At 41.5% G+C, this 14,602-nt stretch overlaps 1 protein-coding gene across 18 annotated transcripts in view; it reads right to left on the bottom strand.

Annotated features, from left to right (window-relative positions):
* The window catches only part of RBFOX1 (RNA binding fox-1 homolog 1), a 1,793,461-nt gene that overhangs the window by 880,476 nt on the left and 898,383 nt on the right, over positions 1–14,602 (bottom strand). The window lies entirely within an intron of this gene.

Raw genomic sequence — 14,602 nt, 5'->3', positions numbered from 1 at the left:
CTCGCTGATTCTTGGCTTGTGCTTAATCCAAACACAGGAACAGTAAGTTGTCCATACATCTGGGTTTCTCCTGCTTAAGGTTGCTTCTTTTATAGACTAGAACCATAGAATTCTAGGGCTGGAAGGGACCTCAGGAGGTTATCTAGACCAGGCCCCTGCCTAAAGCAGAATCAACTCCATCTAAATAATCCTAGCCATTACTATGTCAAGCTGGGGCTTAAAAACCGCTAGGGATGGAGATTTGACCACATCTCCTGGTAACACATTCCAGTCCTTCACCACCCTCCTGGTGAAACAGTGCTTCCTAATATGCAACCTACCCCTCTCCCTCTGTAACTTCAGATCATTGCTCCTTGTTCTGTCATCTGTCACCATTGAGAACAGCCTCTCTCTGTCCTCTTTAGAGCCCCCTTTTAGAAAGTTGAAGACTGCTATCAAAACATCCCTCTATCTTCTCTTCTGCAAACAAAATAAGCCCAAATATCTCAGTCTTCCATCATAGGTCATGTGCTCCAGACACCTAATAATTTTCGTTGCCCTCCACTGAACCCTCTGCATTGTGTTCACATCTTTTCTATACTCGGGGGCCCAGAACTGGACACAATACTCCAGATGAGACCTCACCAGAGCTGAGCAGAGAGGAATAACAACTTCTCTATAATCTGCTGGAAATGCTTCTCCAATTGCACCCCATATGCCATTAGCCTTCTTGTCTACAAGGGCACACCACTGACTCATATCCAGCCTCTCACCACTGTCATCTCCAGATCCTTTTCTGCTGCACTGCAACTTAGGCAGTCAGTCCCTAGCCTGTAGCAGTGTTTGGGATTCTTCCATCCCAAGCGCAGGACTCTGCACTTGTCCTTGTTGAACCTCATCAAAATTTCTTTTCGCCCAATCCTCCAATTTGTCTAGATCACTCTGGACTCTATCCCTACCCTTCAATGGACGTACCCGACCCCCTAACTTACTGTCATCTGCAAATTTGCTGAGAGTACAATCCATCCCCTCATCTGGGTCATTTAAAAAGATGTTGAACATACTGGCCCTAGAACTGATTCCTGTGGCACTCCATTTGAAACCGCCAACCAAATGCCAAGCCATTGACCACTACCTGGTGGGCTTGTCCGTCAAGCCAATTTTCTATCCATCTTACAAACCATGTATCCAATACATACTTCCTTAACTTATGGACAAGAATATTGTGGGAGAGTGCATCAAAAGGTTTCCTAAAGTCAAGGTATATCGCATCCATTGATTTCCCCATGTCCACAGAGCCAGTTAATCACAGAAGCTGATCAGATTGGTCAGGCACGACTTGCCCTTGGTGAATCCATGTTGAATACTCTTGAATACTTTCCCCTCTTCCATGTGCTCCAACATGCATTCCTTGAGGATTCCCTCCATGCTTTTTCTGGGGATTGAAGTGATGCTGACCAATCTATAGTTCCCTGGATTGTCCTCCTTTCCTTTTTTCAAGATGGGCACTACATTTGCCTTTTTCCAATCATCCAGGACCCCTCCCCAACCCCCCATATTGCCATGATTTTTTCAAAGATAACAGCCAAAGGCTGTGCAATGGTATCTGCCAATTCCCTCAGTACCCTTGGCTGTATTAAATATGGACCCATGGATTTGTGTCTCTCTAGCTTTTCTAAATAGCTCTTAACTGGTTCTTTCCCCACCAAGGGCTGTCCTCTGTCACATCTCTGTCCCATACTGCACTGCCTAGTGCCATAGTCGGGGAGCTGACCTTTTCCATGAAGACTGAGGCAAAAAAGAGCATTGATTACTTCAGCATTTCCCACATCATCTGTCACCAAGTTACTTCCCTCATCCATTAACAGTCCTACACCTTCCTTGATAACCCTCTTATTGTGAATATACTTGTAGAAGCCCTTCTTGTTGCCCTTCACATTCCTTGCTAGCTGCAGTTCCAGTTGTGCTTTTGCTTTCCTGATTACCCTCTGGCATTCTCCAGCCATATATTTATACTCCTCCTCAGTCATCTGTCCAAGTTTCCACTTCTTATATGAATCCTCTTTGAGTTTAAGCTCGCCAAGGATTTCCCTTGTAAGCCAAGCTGGTTGCCTACCATATTTGCTTTTCTTACTGCACATCAGCACAGTTTGTTCCTGTGCCTTCCATAAGGCCTCTTTAAAATACTTCCAGTTCTCCCGACCTCCTTTCCCCTTCATATTAGCTTCATAGGGGATCCTGTCTAGCAGTTCTCTCAGGGAGTCAAAGTCTGCTCCTCCGAAATCAAGGCTCCATATTTTACTGCTCATCTTTCTTCCTTTCATCAGAATCCTGATACCTACCATCTCATGATCACCGCAGCCCAGGTTGCCATCCACTTCTATTTCTTCTACTATTTCTTCCCTGTTTGTGAGCAGCAGATCAAGCTGCACATGGCCCCTGGTCAGTTCCTTCAACGCTTGTATCAGGAAGTTATCCCCAACATTCTCCAAAACCTTCCTGGATTGTCTGTGTGCTGCTGTATTGGTCTCCCAACAAACGTCCGGGTGACTAAGTCTCCCATGAGAACCAGAGCCTGTGATTTGGAAGTTTATCTTAGCTGTCTAAAAGAAATTCTTGTCTACCTCATCTACCTGATCTGGTGGCCTATAGAAGACACAAACAGTACATCACCTCTGCTGTTTCTGCTTCTAAGCTTAACCCAAAGACATTCAACTGTCTCTTCTCCCTCCATAAACTGGAGCTCGATACAGTCGTATTGCTCTCTCACATAACTTGCGACTTCTCCCCCTTTTTGCCCCTGCCTGTCCTTCCTTAACAGTATATACCCTTCTATGACAGTGCTCCAGTTAAGTGAGTCATCCCACCAAGTCTTTGTTATTCCAATCACCTCATACTTCTTTGACTGTGCCAGGGCCTCTAATTCTTCCTGTTTGTTTCCCAGGATTCTTGCATTAATTTACAAACACCTTAGGTAACAAGCCCATTGGCCTACTTTCTCTTTTTGAGTGGTACTCCTCTGTTGTACCTTCTTTCTTCCCCACTTACCTCAGGGCTTGGGTCATCGTCCCCGATGAACCTAATTTAAAGGCCTCCTCACTTTGTTTGCAAGCCTGCCTGCAAAGATGCTCTTTCCTCTCTTCGTTAGGTGGATCCATCACTTCCTAACAATCCTTGCTCTCAAAACAGAATCCTATGGTCAAATAAACCAAATCTCTCTCTCCAACATCACCTGTGAAACTACGCATTTACTTCCATGATTCAACAATCTCTTGTTCTATCTGCTCCTACTGCCTGACTCTTATTTCTTGGTTAGGTAACCAAGCCTGCTTCCTGACACCTAACTCAGTCTGCACTCTTGGCATACCTATTGGACTCAGGGTACATCTTCATTTCAGAGAAAAGTAGGTGCTAATGCAGTTCATAATCCATATTAGATTTAGTGCACCTAGTAGGGACAGGCTCAATCAAATTTACTGTGCTGTCGGAGCTGGTACTCCGGCCCCTTATTAGGGGTAAGGAAAATCAATGGGAATGAATGCTCCCCTCAACATCCCATAGTGGATATGGCACTGAAACCCAAAATAAGATATGTTGAATCCAGCTACATAATTAATGTATCTGGAATTGCACACCGTAATTCAACTTTCTGCTGTAGTGTAGATCTGCCCTTAGCTTGGCTCCCAACTCATGCTCCAGGAATCAGCCACGGTGCTGGCCAGATGGAGGGCGGAGATGCCCTGGCTCGCAGCAGTGAGGCTCTATGATTCCTGCAACTGGCTGCTCTCAAAGCTGCACAGACCCAGAAACCCAGAAGCTGAGAGCATGCGAGAAGCAAAAACGTGAGCTGCTCTCAGCACACCCTCGCAGCCACCTCCAAAAGATCACTGCACAGCAGTGGCCAGCAGATGCCCCCTGCAGGAGCCCAATCCCCCCCTCAGAGCCCTCACAGGGCTCCCAGGAGCAGCAGGCAAGAAGGAAAAAAGGGCCCCCTTCTGGACAGAGCCCGAGCTCTGAAAACTACTTGGACTTCGGAAGGAAGAGGAGATCCTCTGGGAGGTGTAGGGGGAGGGTGAAGCACCGTGTACTGCAGCCTTCACCTGCCTGGCCCAGGGAGTCATGACCCAAGAACACCCAGAGCTAACCCTCATAGAATCATAGAGCACTAGAACTGGAAGGGACCTTGAGAGGCCATAGAGTCCAGCCCCCTTCCCCAATGGCAGGACCAAGTACTGTCTAAACCATACCTGATAGACATCTATCTAACCTCTTCTTAAATGTCTCCAGCGATGGAGATTCCACAACCTCCCTTGGTAATTTATGCCACTGTTTGACCACCCTGACAGTTAGGAACTTTTTCCTAATGTCCAACCTAAACCTCCCTTGCTCCAGTTTAAGTCCATTGTCTCTTGTTCTATCCTCAGAGACCAAGAAGAACAAGTTTTCTCCCTCATCCTCATGACATCCTTTTAGATACCTGAAAACCACTATCATGTCTCCCCTCAATCTTCGCTTTTCCAAACTAAAGAAGCCCTATTCTTTCAGTCTTTTTCATAGGTCACATTCTCTAGCCCTTTAATCATTCTTGTTGCTCTTCTCTGGACCCTCTCTAATTTCTCCACATCCTTCTTGAACTGTGGTGCCCAGAACTGGACACAATACTACAGCTGAGGCCTAACCAGTACAGAGTAGAGCGGAAGAATGACTTCTCGTGTCTTGTTCACAACACACCTGTTAATGCATCCCAGAATCATCTTTGCTTTTTTTGCAACAGCATCACACTGTTGACTCATATTTAACTTGTGGTCCACTATAACCTCTAGATCCCTTTCTGCTGTAGTCATTCCTAGACAGTCTCTCCCCATTCTGTATGTGTGAAACTGATTGTTCCTTCCCAAGTGGAGCACTTTGCATTTCTCCTTATTAAACTTCATCCTGTTTACCTCAGACCATTTCTCCAATTTATGTAGATCATTTTGAATTACGACCCTATCCTCAAAAGCAGTTGCAACCCCTCCCAGCTTCGTATCATCTGCAAACTTAATAAGCATACTTTCTATGTCAATATCTAAATCATTGATGAAGATATTGAACAGAACCAGTCTTAACACAGACCCCTGCGGAACCCCACTTGTTAGACTTTTCCAGCAGGATTAAGAACCATTAATAACTACTCTCTGGGTATGGTTATCCAGCCAGTTACGCACCCACCTTATAGTAGCCATACCTAAATTGTATTTGCCTAGTTTTTTATAAGAATATCATGAGAGACCGTAACAAATGCTTTACTAAAGTCTAGATAAACCACATCTACTGCTTCTCCCCTATCCACAAGGCTCCTTATCCTATCAAAGAAAGCTATCAGATTAGTTTGACATGATTTGTTCTTTACAAACCCATGCTGGCTGTTCCCTATCACATTACCACCTTCCAAGTGCTTGCAGATGATTTCTTTAATTACCTGCTCCATTATCTGTCCTGGCACTGAAGTTAAGCTGACTGGCCTGTAGTTTCCTGGGTTATTCTTATTCCCCTTTTTATAGATGGGCACTATATTTGCCCTTTTCTAGTCTTCTGGAATCTCTCCTGTATCCCATGATTTTCCAAAGATGATAGATAAAGGCTCAGATACCTCCTCTGTCAGCTCCTCAAGTATTCTAGGATGCATTTCATCAGGCCCTGGTGACTTGCAGACATCTAATTTTCCTAAGTGATTTTTACTTGTTTTTGTTTTTATTTCAACTTCTAACCCTACCCCTTTCCCACTAGCATTCACTATATTGGACATTCCTTCATCAGACTTCTCAGTGAAAACCGAAACAAAGAAGTCATTAAGCATCTCTGTCATTTCCAAGTTCCCTGTTACTGTTTCTCCCTCCTCACTCGACCAAGCCCAGAGCAAAGGTAAGAGCTCTGGAATGGCTATGCCCAGGCCCCTCCACCTGCCCCTACTACTGGGTGCTCTGCTCCATCATGGGGCCCCAAGACAGCTCCCTGCCACCTGTTGTCCTGGACACTGCTGCAGACCAGCCCAAGCCAGAGGCTCAGGAGGAGCTGGGACCAGGCAGCCAAAGCCAGGGGCCAGACACCACCCTAGAGTGTTCCAGTGAGGAGGGCGACCTCATCATTGATGTCCCCTTGCAGTCCTTCAGCTGGGTGACTGGGAGCCGAGCATTGCTGGAGGTCATTGAGGGACCCTCTGGCAAGTCTACGGCTGGGTGCGCACCCCTGCTGGGGTTGGGGGGGTGACGCAGCTGCCAGGGGGCCACACACAGGCCTAGTGGTCTAGGCCTAGACACAGCTTGGCACCCAAACATGTACATTTCTCTAAATTTGCCACCTTAGCCGTTCAGTGTATAGACCCGGATCCTGCAAGTTACTCTATTAGGGTTCATTTAGGTGCAGATGTTCACTCAGTGAGAGTTCATTGCAACGTCAGGGTTTTACAATACAATAACTGTGAGTGAAATATTTAAGTGTCCTGTTGGTCCTAATCCCAAGAAAAGCTAACAGCCTCATATTCTCATCTTGCTGGAAGACCGTCAACACCTTATCCCATTAAGCTCATTATACCTCAGATTGGTGTGCTTTTAAGATTAGCAAGACACCATAAATTTTTAATACAAACATAAATATTTTTCACTCTCAATGAAAAACATAAGTAAAATTTTTAAAATATTGTTATGAGGTGGATCTATTTCTGTTAAAAAGCAGCTCCTTTTAGTACAGATGCATTTCCAATTTTGGAAGAAATAGTTTATTTTTATTAGTTTGTGGTGCAATTTCTTGAGGAATGGGGAGCTGTGCAAGGACCCTGCCTTAATTCATGTAGCTACTGTCAATACTTATGAAAGAGTTGGTCCTTAAGAACCAGGAATGGCATTTGAGCTCGGATTCCTGAAGGAATACCTCTGTACTGATCATGACCACCTCTTTTCAACAACTGCAATATGTAATGCAGATAACAACCTGCACTAACAATATACCCAGATCCTGAATCACTGATTTCCTTTCAGATGGGAACCCAAACTACAATATCTGCTACTGTTCCGTAAAGGGGTGGAAACATTTTACATACAAGGTTTATATACAGCCTATCTATAATTAAAAAGGAATAGACTCAATTGTACTGTTGGTGAAATTTAAAATGTAAAAGCCATGTTTATATTTTCAATGGTGAAATCTTCTGGTCTGGTTATGGTCTGAAGAAGTGGATCTGTCCCACGAAAGCCCACCTAATAAACTATTTTGCTAGTCTTGAAAGTGCTACTTGACTGCTTTTTGTTTTGCACAACCAAAATGCATTTGTTTTTTCAGAATAATATTTGTGTCCTTGGCATACTTCTCAAACAAACTAAATTGACAACAAGGATATGTGTCAGTCTACTACGTGTTTGTTGCTAAGGGGTTATTTGGGGCTGTGTTATTCCCTGGAATGGCAATGTCTTTCAGTGTCTTTTGAGGAACTGCCATGCTTTGTGAACCTGTATACATCCCACAGAAATGTTACAGGAGTTTTACATATAAAAGCAAAATCCAATGCACACTTGTCTGCAGTAGTAGGGGTGGATTAATAAAGTAGTAAAAAAAATCAATCTTGAATATTAACTCTTTTTGGGAACAAATATAGTCGGTTTCCCAGACATCTCTAGTAAAATACGATTGCTACTCTTCACTGAAGTTGTACAAGGCAGCATCTTTGACTACCGTTTCAAAACAGTGATACCAACTTTACTGAGTACATTAAAATGGGGGTGATGATATGATACATTGCCTTCTTTCTATAAGATTGTCCTTGGAAATCAAACCATATGTGTACTGCTGTGAGACTGCTTCCTCATCTAATAGATATTCAGGTAACTGAGATCGTGCACAGAGACAGGATATTAGAAGTGGGTTTTTTATTAATGTATGCTAAATTAATGGCAAGGTTCAAGCAATTCATCATGCTATAAATGATGACATGAGAACTAAGAAAATGCAACCAGGAACACTTGAATTAAAGAATTTACACAGCACGTCTGGTGATAGGGATTTCAAGGAAACTTTATGGTATACCCTGCAGTTTAACTGGACAGGATACACTTTTGAAAAACTAAACTACCTTACAGATCTCACAAACTTTGCTTAACCACCCCCTCTCCAAAACACACACGCACACAGAGGGGGAAAATGCACTGCACTGATTCAAGCTTAGTATGCTTAATTTATTCTAATTTATAAATCAGAACAGAATATCCTTAAGGTAATATACTCCTTCGCAACACAGAACGATTGCAACCCACCTAAATTAATGTAGTCATTTATCAAGTACAGAGGTGGTAACGGTTCCTGAGTTGAAAGCAAAACACGTATCTGAAGATACACCAGGTTTTAGCTATGTGCCCTAGCCAACTAAGCACACATTTTTAAAAGTACCTGATTTACATAGTTATAATGTTCATCTTACTACTTCAGACTAGAAAGGTACTTGGTTCTATATATGTGCAAGCATATCTGTAAGTATAAAACAAAATTGTTCTGTTATGTTGGGTGAGCTCCATGTTACATCACATCAACAGCCACTATACAAGTCTGTTTTGTGTTGCTGATTCAATGACCAGAAATGGAGTTTCTTCATAACTGGGATTACCCCAGTCACCCCTTGATGGAAAGCTAGGGCCACAGGAACTACACAGAGGAGTAAGTTCCTGCACACTTGTTCTAAAATCTGGAGAAATGTTCATATACTAGTTTGAGAGAAACACCTAGCAGTAAACCCCAGTTTTCAAATTAGTAAGCACCCTGTTGACAGGCTGACCAATTATGTTGAGCTAATTTGGCACGGTGCATGAAAAAAGATCTCTTGTTTATACTACATAAAGCAAATTTACAGTATCTCCCCATCTTGTTCTATTTATGTGAACGAGTCTGAGCATTTTTCTCAAGGGCTTGGAATTAGCCATTGGCATACACAAAGATTTAGCGAGATTTAATGTAAATTTGCAAAGGCTATTTAATTGGCTGCTCTTGTGAAGCCTGTTTACAAGCTCACAAACTGCAGGAGATACTTAAAGGTATATCTATAACACAAATTGTTTTTAAATGTTTTAAATATATAGCTATATAAAGAATCCTTTTGAGTTGCTACACTAAGAAAAAGAAGATGTCTATTCACATTCTCCTTTAACCAGATATCTGATTACATAAAAAATGCTACGGTGATGGATTTTCATTTCTGATTCATAATTGGATAGATCTAAGAAATAAACCAGATACTCCTCTGCAAAGCCTATAACTCATACATTCATTAGACCTTCATGCCAGCTCAAATGGAGTTTTAAAGCACCTTGTGGTCTATGAAGTTCAGTAAAGCTGAAAGCTTTCCTATGCAAATACTAATTCACTTAATCCTTAAATGGAATCAATTATATCAGCATGTGCTTTGCATGAAACATAATAGATGGCTTGTATTAGCAATCCCATTTCCTTTTTAGAATTTAAAAGTAGGAGAATGAAAGACTGTAAGACGGATTCGTACTTTTTCTGCACAATATTTCCACTGACACTACAAAACAAAGCAATCTTGCAAACACTATCACTACCACAACACTTTTCTTTCCTTTTTAATACACACATGAACACAGCCACCACAGTACTTATTAGACATAGTATAATCTCAGTACTTTTTAATTACATAGAACTCAAAAACTGTTCAACCCAAATCTCATGAAAAAAAATAAACGATCCTCAAAATGTTGGGAGCCAGTCTTCACTAAATCCACTGCCACATGTGAGCCACAACCACCTGCATGCTGGGATGGGAACTTTTGTCGTACAATTCCAAAAACATACGGTTTCTTCTACCCCTCAGAAAATACCTGTTGGTTGCCAGCTAAAAGAGGCACTTGTATGTTTTCTCAAAGAAGAAAATAAAACTTTGTCATGCTTTTATGGCCCTACAGAATGCACTTCCTGATTTTGATCTAAATTTCTCCTTCCTCAATGCATACATGAAAACATGGAGAATCCCCTCTCCCCACATGGGGGCACTTCTTTCAAAGCTGCCTCCATCTTCACGGTCAACCTGCAATTCGAATTCTATACATTGAAATTCATGCGGCTGTCATTATGCTAATGAGGTGCTGAATATGCATGTTAGCGCCTCATTAGCCTGCTTTGAATTGCCTCATTATTGTGGCACCTTCAATGGGAGAGTGATAGTGTAGCAGCAGCCTTGGGCTCCTTACTTTGACGTTAAGTTTGAAGTAAGGGAAAATGTGTGTAGACTCACTGTTGGCAACTTCAAAGTAGTGCCTAACTTTGAACTTAACATCAAAGTTAGTTCCTAGTGTAGATGCACACTGTCCATGTCAAGCACCTCACTCTCATCCCTTCACAGAATCCTATATGCATCTGATGAAGTGGGTCTTTGCCCACCAGATTTTATGCTCCAAAAAATATTAGTCTATAAGGCTCCACAGAACTTCTCATTGCTTTTGCGGATACAGACTAACATGGCTACCCCTCTGATATAGAATCCTACAGACTCAGGAGGTTCATGTCCAACCATGTGCTCAAAGTAGGAACAACCCTATTTAAATCATCCTAGCCACAACCTTGTCAAGGTGGGACTGAAAAACCTCTAGGGATAGAGAATATACCACTTCTCTAGGTAACACATTCCAGTGTTTTACCACTAGTGAAATGGTTTTTCCTAATATCCAAATATCCTTCCTCTATGAGTACAGCTGAACTGAAGACACCTCATTGTGGACATCTGCACTGCAGCTGAAAGCAAGTTTCCCACCCTGGGTAGAGACTCATGCTAGCCGGGCTTGAGGTAATGCTTTCAAAAGCTGTGCGATTGTTCAGTGCAGCTCTGCTGGAGACCTGGTCTACCTACGTGACTTCAAGCTGTGGGGGGTGGGTTAGATGGACTTAAGGTCAGCTGGGGCCATAACCTCCATAGAGCTATTTTCAGCACACTATTTTGTGCCCCGTTAGTGAAAATCTGCCTACATGGCCTCCTCCCTGCTGAAGTGTAGACATACACAGTGAGCAAAATCTGAGATGACACTGGCTGAGGAAAGTGTAGGAGATGAACTCAAAATAATATGTCTTCAAAATCAGTTTCAGGTCATCAATTCTGTCAACCTCAGAAGCTCAAAATTCAGGAGTCAGTTCAAATACCTCATGATTCTGAGGGCCAAAGACTCTAGTGGGTTTGTTGTTGTTGTTCTATGCTTTAACATAAGAACATAAGAACGGCCATACTGGGTCAGACCAAAGGTCCATCCAGGCAAGTATCCCGTCTGCCGACAGTGGCCAATGCCAGGTGCCCCAGAGAAGGAGAACAGAAGACAATGATCAAGTGATTTATCTCCTGCCATCCATCTCCTGCCCTTGTAGTGAAGGCTAGGGCACCATACTTTACCCTGGCTAATAGCCATTTATGGACCTAACCTGCAAAAATTTATCAAGCTCTTTTTTAAACCCTAATAGAGTCCTGGCCTTCACAGCCTCCTCCGGCAAGGAGTTCCACAGGTTGACTGTGCGCTGTGTGAAGAAAATTTTCCTTTTATTACTTTTGAACCTACTATCCATCAATTTCATTTGGTGTCCCCTAGTTCTTGTATTATGGGAAAAGGTAAATAATTTTTCTATATTCACTTTCTCCACACCATTCATGATTTTATATACCTCTATCATATCGCCCCTCAATCGCCTCTTTTCCAGAATGAAAAGTCCCAGTCTCTCTAGCCTCTCCCCATATGGGACCCGTTCCAAACCCCAAATCATCTTAGTCGCCCTTTTCTGAACCTTTTCTAATGCCAATATATCTTTTTTGAGGTGAGGAGACCGCATCTGCACACAGTACTCAAGATGTGGGCGTACCGTAGTTTTATATAGGGGAAGTATGATATCTTTTGCCTTATTATCTACCCTTTTTTTAATAATTCCTAACATCCTATTTTCTTTATTAACTGCCGCTGCACACTGTGTGGATGTCTTCAGAGAACTATCCACTGTAACTCCAAGATCCCTTTCCTGATCTGTCGCAGCTAAATTTGACCCCATCATGTTGTACGTGTAATTTGGGTTATTTTTTCCAATGTGCATTACCTTACACTTACCCACATTACATTTCATTTGCCATTTTGCTGCCCAATCACTCAGTTTGCTGAGATCTTTTTGTAGTTCTTCACAATCCCTTTTGGTTTTGACTGTCCTGAACAACTTGGTGTCATCTGCAAACTTTGCCACCTCACTGCTTACCTCATTTTCTAGATCATTGATGAACAAGTTGAACAGGATCGGTCCCAGGACTGACCCCTGGGGAACACCACTAGTTACCCCCCCATTGTGAAAATTTACCATTTATTCCCACCCTTTGTTTTCTGTCTTTTAACCAATTCCCGATCCATGAAAGGATCTTTCCTCCTATCCCATGACCGCCTAATTTACATAAAAGCCTTTGGTGTGGGACCGTGTCAAAGACTTTCTGGAAATCTAGGTATATTATGTCCACTGGGTGCCCCTTGTCCGCATGTTTATTAACCCCTTCAAAGAATTCTAATAGATTAGTTAGACACGACTTCCCTCTGCAGAAACCATGCTGACTTTTGCCCAACAATTCGTGCTCTAATTCGTGCTCTTTGATTTTTGAATTCTGTGTGGGTGTGACAAACAGCATGAGTGTGCATGAGCTCATGAGAGTGTGTGTATTCTGTGTGAGACAGAGAGAATTAGTGGTGCTCACACTTCCAAATTTATTGAGGAAGGTGATTTTGGCCCCTGCTGAAGGAACTTTCCACCCCACATCTGCCCATCCCCTGATCAATCACTCATTCTGCCCCCCGTCCCCCCCGTGATCAGTTCAGCCCACACCAACCATAATCCTGTCTCATGCTTTGTGGGAGGATCCAGTGTAGTCCCCTCCTGAGAGAACGGCCTTGGATTGCTGAGGGGACAAGAAGTGGGAGGGAGGTTATTTTGCCTTAAGAAGTGGACAAATGGGGTAGGGAGTCAAAGAGTTAAAATTTCCTAGAGAGGAACAGTTTTTCATGTCATAAAACTGGCACCAGCCACAGCCTAAATTATACAGCTTGTGAAAAAATTGTGAGAATTGCCAATGTTGCATAATTTAGATCCATAAACACTAATATTTCTTGAAATTAGCACTTTAGGCTCCAGTTAAGGCCTAAATTAATTTGTTTCACTATATTAACTGAATTTCCATACTTAATGTTTGGATTTTTTTTTTAATATTCAATCCAATGTTACATTATGGATTCAAGATTTTTGATTTTTTTAGAACCACAAGATTCTTGTAATGTATTTACCCTAAATTCCTGATCTGTAATCTTAATCTTAGCTCTATTTAAACAATTTGTGTTGGAATACCATGTACCACTTGATCCAAAGTAGATAGACTTCAATGGCCTTTGATCAGGCCCACAATGAACCACACACTATATCATTATCTTCAACATATTGTATATGATAAGAACAAGTAAATCAATATTAGCTACAGTAGGACTAAATAATGTAACTTTCTAAATAAACAGGTTTAATTTTAAAGTACAAAAATGAAACAGCACATTAATTTTTGTAAACAAAATTAAACATTGCTAAGGGAGATCCCTAGAAATAATCCTAACTACTTTTTAATATAAAACACATTAATGCAAATGTTCACATAATTGCTTGGGTAAACAATTACAGTGAAAAACACGGGATCTGTATGTTGTGGCTCTCTACAGAGTGACTGCATGTAATATATTACACACACACACACACACAGAGTGCACATAGTTATGTAATGTGACCAACAGTCTCAAAATTGACATTACAGTCCATATTTGGTCATATAAATAGATTGTATGAGATCATATAAATAGCCCTGATTTTCAAAATTACTGAGCATTTCCAAAAACCAACAAAGTCCTACAATGCTCTGGAAATCAGTCATCCTACTTGGGTTCCTAAATTTATTTGTAGATTTTTAGGCATCTCATTTTGAAACCACTGGCAAATATACATGGACACACATACACACATTCACTCAGGCACAGAAGCCATACAGTATCACACATGCATCCCTGTATGGGAGCAACCCTCTTGAAGTAAATTGGAAACTCATGTGTTTGAGACTATTATATGCATGTACAAACTGTTTGCTAGATCAAGTTTTTACACCATATGCATATTTATAAAATCTCCAGCTACTGTAAAGTGCACAATTAATACCTGCTGTAGTAATGATAATGATGTAGGACTATACCTCAGAGAAAGATTTTTTTTTTAAAAAAAGAGGATATTTTCAACCAATATTTCATGTCCTATATATAAGACATTTTTACATTTAAAGGTGGGTCAGAATAAAAAGACATTTTACTTTTAATGCTGGAATTAAATCAGTATGTGCAAATCCTTTGAACACAATAAAATAGCTACAGGAAATCCCCTGAAACAAAAATTTCTAACTATTTTTCTCCACATTCCATAAATAATTAATGGTTAAAAAAATCCACTAGTAGCACATTTTCTAATACACTAGTTATGCAAGCTGGCTATAAACTGTAAGATTCTCTAAATGTGAGAAAAATTGAATTTAGTAATATTTTTTAGCTAAAAATTA

This window comes from Carettochelys insculpta, chromosome 16 (genome assembly GCF_033958435.1).
Source record: "Carettochelys insculpta isolate YL-2023 chromosome 16, ASM3395843v1, whole genome shotgun sequence".
NCBI classification, from domain to species: domain Eukaryota; kingdom Metazoa; phylum Chordata; order Testudines; family Carettochelyidae; genus Carettochelys; species Carettochelys insculpta.
This window is presented reverse-complemented; position numbering and strand designations above follow the sequence as displayed.